At 39.8% G+C, this 11,130-nt stretch overlaps 1 pseudogene; it reads right to left on the reverse strand.

Moving 5' to 3' along the window:
• Positions 1-3,742: 3,742 nt before the first annotated feature.
• Positions 3,743-5,274, reverse strand: LOC148007225 (paired immunoglobulin-like receptor B; annotated as a pseudogene).
• Positions 5,275-11,130: the final 5,856 nt, after the last annotated feature.

Consider the following 11,130-nt stretch of genomic DNA (forward strand, 5'->3'; position numbering starts at 1 on the left):
TAAGAATTAGACTCAAATAATTCTTTATTTGCAGGTGGGACTTTGCCCCACTCTCCCACCTCCATGCTGGACTTTGGATGAATTACATTTCCTTTAGGCTTGTAGGCACTGTTACAACCACTGTGATCTTACATGTACAACCACTTTGCAGGTTCCAGAAGAGTTTTCTTGAAGTCATACACCATCTCTGGCCATAAAAAAGTTTTGGAGCTTGTTCTCCAGTAATAACCCCACACTAGGAATTTTTTTACATGAGGTAAGTATTCAAATTTAACATCCCTGCAAAAGATGGGCACTGGACAAAAACTTATTTTGCATGTTTCATGCAGCATGTAGAAATGTTCCTGAACTCAAAAACTGTTTCATTGCCCCTTGCATATTCATCGATATGTCCTTTATTAAATAAGAACGAATATTAGTTTATAGAATACCTGTCTGACATCCTCAAAGACATTGTTTGACCCCTGGAACTGAATAAATTTGATATGCTTTCTGAAGTCTGTAATTTTAGCATTTAGGAGGTTCAATGAGGAGGATCAGAAGGTTAAGGTCATCCTTATTAATGTAAACTTGAAATCACCCGATTTAAGGCCTTGTCTCATAAGAGAAATAAATATGCGTAGAAGTATTTAGTCTACACAAGCAAATACATTATGTGTTTATCTTCAAAGAGTTAAAAATATAATTTCTGTAAGTCTCTTACACTTGGAGTTTATCCAAAGCATTTCATTATTTCCATTTTTACCCCAGCCTTATGAATCTCTGTGGCTTGATATGCCCAGTGTTTCAGACAAATGTGGTATCTCTTTCTTACAGATTTCATGACCAGCTGATTTTCTTAACTTGAAAATAAGTGATGGGGCATTACAAATGAGCCACTCAGACAATGCACTCATTGCTGGGATCTTATTCACACCATCCTCTTCACAGAAAGCATTCTGATTTTGTTTTGTTTTGTTTTGTTTTTAATCCTTTTTACTTATCTACTTTATATTCTGCTCACTTCCTTGCTCACTTCCTCCCTCCTGGTTACCCCCTCCCACAATCCTTCCCTTATACTCCCTTCCATACCCTCTTCTCTAAGTGGTTGGGACCCCCCTTGGTTTTTCCTTCCCCCCTAACACTTCAAGTCTGCCAGGTTAGGTCACAGGAAACAACTTTAATGTGAATACATGCTGCCCTCTTCTGGTAGGTGAGCTCCATGTGATGAATTCATTTCAGATATCTGAAAGCCACACATGACTTTAATGCAGATGGATTAAATGTACAGAGCCCTTAAAGGCATCATATTTGATGGTAGAATGGAATTGTCCAGTATTTTGGGTCATGCTTATTCTCCAAACATGCAACATAACTCCATTGATTCCTGTCACCCTTCACACACCAAAATCACTGTGCATATATAAGATAGATTCTGCTGGGTATGACCTGCAGTCCAATGTATTCATTAGAGTTTTATCAGCCAAAGATGGCACCTGTTGCTACCCATGAAATGTTATGATGGAAAGTAGGGGATTCTCTGACCTGAATCAGTCAGTCTTGTGTAGGATAACATGGCTGGATTTTGAGTGCCAAATCTACATTTGTGTGACTTCTGTGCAGTCACCCTGTATCCCAGGTTTTGTTGATTTGGGCAGCAAGAGAATTTCTGTCCTCCAAGTGGGTAACTGATTCAGATCTTGATTATTGACTTTTTGTCAAACATTTCTTTTTCATTTATTTGAGGGAACATTTCTCCTTTACTTTTATGGATGAAATACATACACAGAGGTGAGCTTTATGATTCTTTAGCACATTCTTAAGCAAACCTTGCCTTATGGAGTATACTCACTGTATCCAGAAATTTGTTGGTTTGAACAGTGAGGGGATTTTTGTCTTTCTCCAAGGGAGTAAGTGGGTTTTGATCTTGATTATTCACCTATAGTTAAATATTGTTTCTTTCTTTACTTGAGAAAACACATTTCCCTTTATTTCTGTGGATGAAATACACAGAGGGAGGAAAGATAGATAGATAGATGGGAGAGAGAGAGAGAGAGAGAGAGAGAGAGAGAGAGAGAGAGAGAGAGAGAGAGGAGTTTTACACTTTTAAACCATCCTCGACTTCTGGAGTACACTCCTGTTGATCTTTTTATGTTTTTCATCTCATATGCCACGTTGTGTTACCTACAATTATTTAGATAAAGATTTTGTTTATATCATTGGACAGGAAAACACTGTTCATCCAGTTCCATTACTGAATGAGGAGGATCATATTTTTTCATAAGGACACCAGTGGGCCTGGTTGCAATGACAGAGAAAAAGGTTTTTTTAAAGCTGTATGAGAGAGAAGAGGGATGGCTTAAGAACTTCTTAACATGTTCTCAGGTGAAACCTAATTATTGCACATTTCTGAGGACTTGAGTCTCTGTGGTTACTCCTACTTTTCTATCACCATCACTCTGATGTTTAAAACTCTTCTTCCATTAAAAAATTAACCTTTAGCACGGCCATCACCTTCTGGAATCCCCCAGTGGCTACTATATTAACTGTGCTTAGACCTTTGTCTAGACTGGATGGAATCCCACTTTCTGATAGAATGTTCAGCATCTCCCTGAGGGGTAGAGAGCAACGTGTATCATAGCATTTTACTTTCATCAATTGATTTCTGCTCATGGGGTCCCAGAAGAAGGCTTCAAAGTGAACCTAGTCTAGGACTTTAAGCCAGAGAACATAGAGATATTAGTTTCTCCATATTTGAATGAAGATAATCCATCACAGAAAAACACTGGATGGACCAGTGCCAGGACAGATTCTTTCTGAGTCATTCCTGTTGGAATTCCTTGATATACCTATTGGAAGATGGGATAGGAGCAGTGGGGTTATTCTGTCTGGTAAGATTGAGCTATGGATCTTATGTAGATGCAAATGATCATGTATCCCTGGTTAGTAAAGAAGGAAGGTCTAGAATGCTTCTTGGTTAATGCAATAGGACTATCTCCTCTTGTGTCAACAATATACTAAGTACTAATGTACTAAGAAGGATGGTATAATAGAGCTGCCCTAAAGAGAAGAGAATAAATGAGGGGATATTTTTATTATTCTGTGCTGAGACATCATCAAAACCTGCTTTTCACAACATGGGGTATGTTTTTTTTCCTCTGACTTACATCCCTTCTGTTTATCAACTCTTTCTTTTCATCAGTTCCTATCTATGATATCCATTCCTCCTGGACCCTCTGTCAGGTCCTATGCAGAATCCAAATAAATTATTGAATCTATTAGACTCTCACCTATGACCAGGGTACTAAAAGTTTCAATAGAATATGATCACTCAGAAGAGAGGCTGTATGTACCATAACCTCTGTATTGGACCCCAAAGGAGCAGTTCAAATTGCCAAGCATAAATTTCCCAAAGAGAAACCATCTTTGTCTGTTGGCTACAATGTTGGCTGAGACTAGCTCACCCATTTTGTACAGATCAAACATGCCATAGTCGATGCCAAAGAAACACTGCAGGGCCAATGTGCTTCCAAGTCCCAGTATGTGGTATTGATGGGAAGGGTTTGGGAATAGCCCACGAGGGAAGAAGATGGCTTAGGGACTGTGAAATTAGATTTTACAAGGATGTATTCCCCCCCCCCATCTTGCATTTCACATGTCATGGCCTTTAACCAGCTGTGTGGCTTTTGCTAAGAAATCATGCTGTTCAATAGTCATTCTCTACATGGAACTCCCCAAAAAGGCCAAAGCTGTGGCAAAGAGCTTAGACCCTCAAAAAGAGTTTGCTTAGTGTTGCATCTGACCCACCAGAGATGTGTATTTTCAGAGTGTCATTGGGTAGTGATAACAAATGTGGGAAATTCTTGTAGTAATCATAACATCTGACTGTTCCTCTGTGGTCTGGGGTCATGTTATCCATAGATATCAAGGCTTGGTACTGCCCAATAAAGTGTATGTACTGTGAGTTCAGGGGATTGAGGAACTTTTTCTCTTCATTCACAAGAATAAACTTTTTATAGCCCTCCTATGAGAGACACTAGACTCTAATATTACCTCCTAAAATCACCACAGGGCTGGGAAGGGCTGATAGGCTGGGTTTATTGTAGAAGATTCCTAGGAGAGAAAGAAACAGCTAACTACATGTTGTCACAAGCCCACAATGCTCTCCATGGCTAGACTTTTGGGAGGGAAATACCCATGGAGCACAGAGCATTGGCCTAAGACCCTGACTGTTCCTCCAGTTCAAGGATAACATTATGGTTTGACAAAGAAGCTGAGCTATAACATTAGCAATGACATCATCTGGCATGGTCACAGAATGGTTGGAAAACTTATCCTTGTTCCCAGTCAATTCCTGGGTTTGGGTGGTCCAGGTTTGGGGGATTCCCTCTTTATGCAAAACATACATTTCTGAATCTATGGTCCATTGACTGCAGTTAATCATGGGGAATCCTGAGGTGATCACAGAGCTTGACTCAGCTTTGATGGTGGATTTATGGAGTGTCCCTACAAGACATAGGAGACAAGGAGGTATGTTTGACTGAAAATGAGATGTCACTTAAGGTGATCCAAAGTAAGAGAGAGTACAACATAGACTAATTTCTGAGTCTATATTTCTGTCTTGGACGTCCTGTTATTTTACTCTCATTGTCTGTCTGCAATAATATATCTTGGGTCTCCTTGTCTCTTGTGCTCTGCATCAATGGGCTAAAGATATTTGAATTCTTGTATACACCACATGCCTGGTCCTCTATGTGAACCTGTATCAAGTTTAACATTATTGTAGAGAAAGATTTGGTTTTGACCATACTTATGATCTGCTTCTGTAATTGCTGTAGCATCTGACAGTCCACTTCTAGTTGGGAGTCAAGGAGTTCAGAGAGAACAAGGTTTCAATCTGCTCAGAAGACTGGTTATACTGTGAGTTCATGGTCCATGAGAACTTCTGTGGTTCTTGCTTAATCAGAATAACCTGTCACATTGTTGTTTTGAGACATATTGGACAATAACATTCCTTCCTATGGCCACCAGTGAGCTTGGCAAGGCCAGCAGTCTGAGTTTATTGTAGGCTCCTAGGAGAGAAGGAAAAACCAGGCCCATGTACTCAGATATATCCTTATACTCTAGGATATTGAGGTGAAGTGCAGTCTTCAGGGCAAGCCAATTTCCTTACAGTCAAATGTGACTCTGAAGACACTGTGTATTTTCTCACTTGTTACCAGTAGTTCTATAGAGGTTCACTGTCCTCTGGTTCTCTAGCACAAATTTGATAGTAAGAATAACATTACAGTGCATGGTGCTGCACAATTTTTCAGATAGAGAATCCAGCCCTATTTAAAATTACAGTGGACTCTGTTTGCACCTTTTATATGGGTCTCTCTGTTTGTAGATACAGTGCTCTTTGACTTCTGTGGTCTCCTCAGTCAAGATCATTATCTTACTCTGCTTGCAGTCTACAGTATCTGGCTATGTTCTGATGATAGTCATAGAGAGGATGCCTGCAAGAAAATGACAGCTACGACCCAAAAATACCCTTTTTGATAATGCAGGTCTCAATTCCAAGACTCTCCAGATATGCCAATTATCAGCATACAGGCATTGTTTTCCATCCTCATTTCCCAGGCATGGATCCAGGTTATAATAAAAAGAACAAGATAGCTGCAGACACTCACCTGCTAGTACTACATTCCCAAGTTAGAGTTAGACCTGGAAGAATTAATCATGAAAATTTTGTTCCTGAAGCTAGAGTTCATCTTTCCATTAGATGAACCTTCCAAGACCCTGTGGTTTAATGATTAGTGAGTTCTCAGTTATGTGTCAGGGTCAAGATCCCCTCCTTTCTTCCCACCTCATCCAAACAGTGCTGTGAAGGTAAAGGTCATGACATCCCCACCCAGAGGCTGTAGCGTGCTTATAGGCAGAAATACAAAGAATGTCTGGTGTAACAGAAAACATGGTATGGTCTTTGGAGGCAGGGCAGTCCTGAGTACGTTGTTGTTCTTTAGTAGTCCCACAGGAAAGGGAACTGTCCTTCTCAAGTACCAGGCTCTTGTGCTACTAGTGCTCTTGCTAGGTCTGATAGTAGACTCTCTGCAATCAGTGCTTACATAAATGATGGTTCTATGACACTATTAATGTCTGCCTCATCTGTGCTCATCCTATTCAGTGACAGTGATTATAGTGAACAAACCTGATGTATTCCCTAACTATCTACTGCTAGGTGAAATTTGCATATACCCTTAATACATTATCACAGCGGCAAACATTTAGGAAGCACACAATGTTTTTTTTTTTTTTTTGAATTATGTAAGATCCTTGATAATGTCAGTAAATCTTTTTTTTTTTTAGCATTTTTTTTTATTAACTTGAGTATTTCTTATATACATTTCGAGTGTTATTCCCTTTCCCGGTTTCCGGGAAAACATCCCCCTCCCCCCTCCCCTTCCTTATGGGTGTTCCCCTCCCAACCCTCCCCCTATTGCCGCCCTCCCCCCATAGACTAGTTCACGGGGGGTTCAGTCTTAGCAGGACCCAGGGCTTCCCCTTCCACTGGTGCTCTTACTAGGATATTCATTGCTACCTATGGGGTCAGAGTCCAGGGTCAGTCCATGTATAGTCTTTAGGTAGTGGCTTAGTCTCTGGAAGCTCTGGTTGCTTGGCATTGTTGTACTTTTGGGGTCTCGAGCCCCTTCAAGCTTTTCCAGTTCTTTCTCTGATTCCTTCAATAGGGGACCTATTCTCAGTTCAGTGGTTTGCTGCTGGCATTCGCCTCTGTATTTGCTGTATTCTGGCTGTGTCTCTCAGGAGCGATCTACATCCGGCTCCTGTCGGTCTGCACTTCTTTGCTTCATCCATCTTGTCTAATTGGGTGGCTGTATATGTATGGGCCACATGTGGGGCAGGCTCTGAATGGGTGTTCCTTCAGTCTCTGTTTTAATCTTTGCCTCTCCCTTCCCTGCCAAGGGTATTCTTTTTCCTCATTTAAAGAAGGAGTGAAGCATTCACATTTTGATCATCCGTCTTGAGTTTCGTTTGTTCTAGGGATCTAGGGTAATTCAAGCATTTGGGCTAATAGCCACTTATCAATGAGTGCATACCATGTATGTCTTTCTGTGATTGGGTTAGCTCACTCAGGATGATATTTTCCAGTTACAACCATTTGCCTACGAATTTCATAAACTCGTTGTTTTTGATAGCTGAGTAATATTCCATTGTGTAGATGTACCACATTTTCTGTATCCATTCCTCTGTTGAAGGGCATCTGGGTTCTTTCCATTTTCTGGCTATTATAAATAAGACTGCGATGAACATAGTGGAGCACGTGTCTCTTTTATATGTTGAGGCATCTTTTGGGTATATGCCCAAGAGAGGTATAGCTGGATCCTCAGGCAGTTCAATGTCCAATTTTCTGAGGAACCTCCAGACTGATTTCCAGAATGGTTTTACCAGTCTGCAACCCCACCAACAATGGAGGAGTGTTCCTCTTTCTCCACATCCTCGCCAGCATCTGTTGTCACCTGAGTTTTTGATCTTAGCCAATCGCACTGGTGTGAGGTGAAATCTCAGGGTTGTTTTGATTTGCATTTCCCTTATGACTAAAGATGTTGAACATTTCTTTAGGTGTTTCTCAGCCATTCGGCATTCCTCAGCTGTGAATTCTTTGTTTAGCTCTGAACCCCATTTTTTAATAGGGTTATTTGTTTCCCTGCGGTCTAACTTCTTGAGTTCTTTGTATATTTTGGATATAAGGCCTCTATCTGTTGTAGGATTGGTAAAGATCTTTTCCCAATCTGTTGGTTGCCGTTTTGTCCTAACCACAGTGTCCTTTGCCTTACAGAAGCTTTGCAGTTTTATGAGATCCCATTTGTCGATTCTTGATCTTAGAGCATAAGCCATTGGTGTTTTGTTCAGGAAATTTTTTCCAGTGCCCATGTGTTCCAGATGCTTCCCTAGTTTTTCTTCTATTAGTTTGAGTGTGTCTGGTTTGATGTGGAGGTCCTTGATCCACTTGGACTTAAGCTTTGTACAGGGTGATAAGCATGGATCGATCTGCATTCTTCTACATGTTGCCCTCCAGTTGAACCAGCACCATTTGCTGAAAATGCTATCTTTTTTCCATTGGATGGTTTTGGCTCCTTTGTCAAAAATCAAGTGACCATAGGTGTGTGGGTTCATTTCTGGGTCTTCAATTCTATTCCATTGGTCTATCTGTCTGTCTCTGTACCAATACCATGCAGTTTTTATCACGATTGCTCTGTAATACTGCTTGAGTTCAGGGATAGTGATTCCCCCTGAAGTCCTTTTATTGTTGAGGATAGCTTTAGCTATCCTGGGTTTTTTGTTATTCCAGATGAATTTGCAAATTGTTCTGTCTAACTCTTTGAAGAATCGGATTGGTATTTTGATGGGGATTGCATTGAATCTGTAGATTGCTTTTGGTAAAATGGCCATTTTTACTATATTAATCCTGCCAATTCATGAGCATGGGAGATCTTTCCATCTTCTGAGGTCTTCTTCAATTTCTTTCCTCAGTGTCTTGAAGTTCTTATTGTACAGATCTTTTACTTGCTTGGTTAAAGTCACACCGAGGTACTTTATATTATTTGGGTCTATTATGAAGGGTGTCATTTCCCTAATTTCTTTCTCGGCTTGTTTCTCTTTTGTATAGAGGAAGGCAACTGATTTATTTGAGTTAATTTTATACCCAGCCACTTTGCTGAAGTTGTTTATCAGCTTTAGTAGTTCTCTGGTGGAACTTTTGGGATCACTTAAATATACTATCATGTCATCTGCAAATAGTGATATTTTGACCTCTTCTTTTCCGATCTGTATCCCTTTGATCTCCTTTTGTTGTCTGATTGCTCTGGCTAGAACTTCAAGAACTATATTGAATAAGTAGGGAGAGAGTGGGCAGCCTTGTCTAGTCCCTGATTTTAGTGGGATTGCTTCAAGTTTCTCTCCATTTAGTTTAATGTTAGCAACTGGTTTGCTGTATATGGCTTTTACTATGTTTAGGTATGGGCCTTGAATTCCTATTCTTTCCAGGACTTTTATCATGAAGGGGTGTTGAATTTTGTCAAGTGCTTTCTCAGCATCTAATGAAATGATCATGTGGTTCTGTTCTTTCAGTTTGTTTATATGATGGATCACGTTGATGGTTTTCCGTATATTAAACCATCCCTGCATGCCTGGGATGAAGCCTACTTGATCATGTGGGATGATTGTTTTGATGTGCTCTTGAATTCGGTTTGCCAGAATTTTATTGAGTATTTTTGCGTCGATATTCATAAGGGAAATTGGTCTGAAGTTCTCTTTCTTTGTTGGGTCTTTGTGTGGTTTAGGTATAAGAGTAATTGTGGCTTCATAGAAGGAATTCGGTAGGGCTCCATCTGTTTCAATTTTGTGGAATAGTTTGGATAATATTGGTATGAGGTCTTCTATGAAGGTTTGATAGAATTCTGCACTAAACCCGTCTGGACCTGGGCTCTTTTTGGATGGGAGACCTTTAATGACTGCTTCTATTTCCTTAGGAGTTATGGGGTTGTTTAACAGGTTTATCTGTTCCTGATTTAACTTCGATACCTGGTATCTATCTAGGAAATTGTCCATTTCCTGAAGATTTTCAAATTTTGTTGAATATAGGTTTTTATAGTAAGATCTGATGATTTTTTGAATTTCCTCCGAATCTGTAGTTATGTCTCCCTTTTCATTTCTGATTTTGTTAATTTGGACGCACTCTCTGTGTCCTCTCATTAGTCTGGCTAAGGGTTTATCTATCTTGTTGATTTTCTCAAAGAACCAACTTTTGGTTCTGTTGATTCTTTCTATGGTCCTTTTTGTTTCTACTTGGTTGATTTCAGCTCTGAGTTTGATTATTTCCTGCCTTCTACTCCTCCTGGGTGTATTTGCTTCTTTTTGTTCTAGAGCTTTTAGGTGTGCTGTCAAGCTGCTGACATATGCTCTTTCCTGTTTCTTTCTGCAGGCACTCAGCGCTATGAGTTTTCCTCTTAGCACAGCTTTCATTGTGTCCCATAAGTTTGAGTATGTTGTATCTTCATTTTCATTAAATTCTAAAAAGTTTTTAATTTCTTTCTTTATTTCTTCCTTGACCAGGTTATCATTGAGTAGAGCATTGTTCAATTTCCACGTATATGTGGGCATGCTTCCCTTATTGTTATTGAAGACCAGTTTTAGGCCGTGGTGGTCCGATAGCACGCATGGGATTATTTCTATCTTTCTGTACCTGTTGAGGCCCGTTTTTTGACCAATTATATGGTCAATTTTGGAGAAAGTACCATGAGGAGCTGAGAAGAAGGTATATCCTTTTGCTTTAGGATAGAATGTTCTATAAATATCTGTTGAGTCCATTTGGCTCATGACTTCTCTTAGTCTGTCGACATCACTGTTCAATTTCTGTTTCCATGATCTGTCCATTGATGAGAGTGGGGTGTTGAAATCTCCCACTATTATTGTGTGAGGTGCAATGTGTGTTTTGAGCTTTAGTAAGGTTTCTTTTACGTATGTAGGTGCCCTTGTATTTGGGGCATAGATATTTAGGATTGAGAGTTCATCTTGGTGGATTTTTCCTTTGATGAATATGAAGTGTCCTTCCTTATCTTTCTTGATGACTTTTAGTTGGAAATTGATTTTATTTGATATTAGAATGGCTAGTCCAGCTTGCTTCTTCTGACCATTTGCTTGGAAAGTTGTTTTCCAGCCTTTCACTCTGAGGTAGTGTCTGTCTTTGTCTCTGAGGTGTGTTTCGTGTAGGCAGCAGAATGCAGGGTCCTCGTTGCCTATCCAGTTTGTTAATCTATGTCTTTTTATTGGGGAGTTGAGGCCATTGATATTGAGAGATATTAAGGAATAGTGATTATTGCTTCCCTTTATATTCATATTTGGATGTGAGGTTATGTTTGTGTGCTTTCATTCTCTTTGTTTTGTTGCCAAGACGATTAGTTTCTTGCTTCTTCTAGGGTATAGCTTGCCTCCTTATGTTGGGCTTTACCATTTATTATCCTTTGTAGTGCTGGATTTGTAGAAAGATATTGTGTAAATTTGGTTTTGTCATGGAATATCTTGGTTTCTCCATCAATGTTAATTGAGAGTTTTGCAGGATACAGTAACCTGGGCTGGCATTTGTGTTCTCTT

Source organism: Rattus norvegicus, chromosome 1 (assembly GCF_021556685.1).
Source record: "Rattus norvegicus strain SHRSP/BbbUtx chromosome 1, alternate assembly SHRSP_T2T, whole genome shotgun sequence".
Lineage (NCBI taxonomy): Eukaryota > Metazoa > Chordata > Mammalia > Rodentia > Muridae > Rattus > Rattus norvegicus.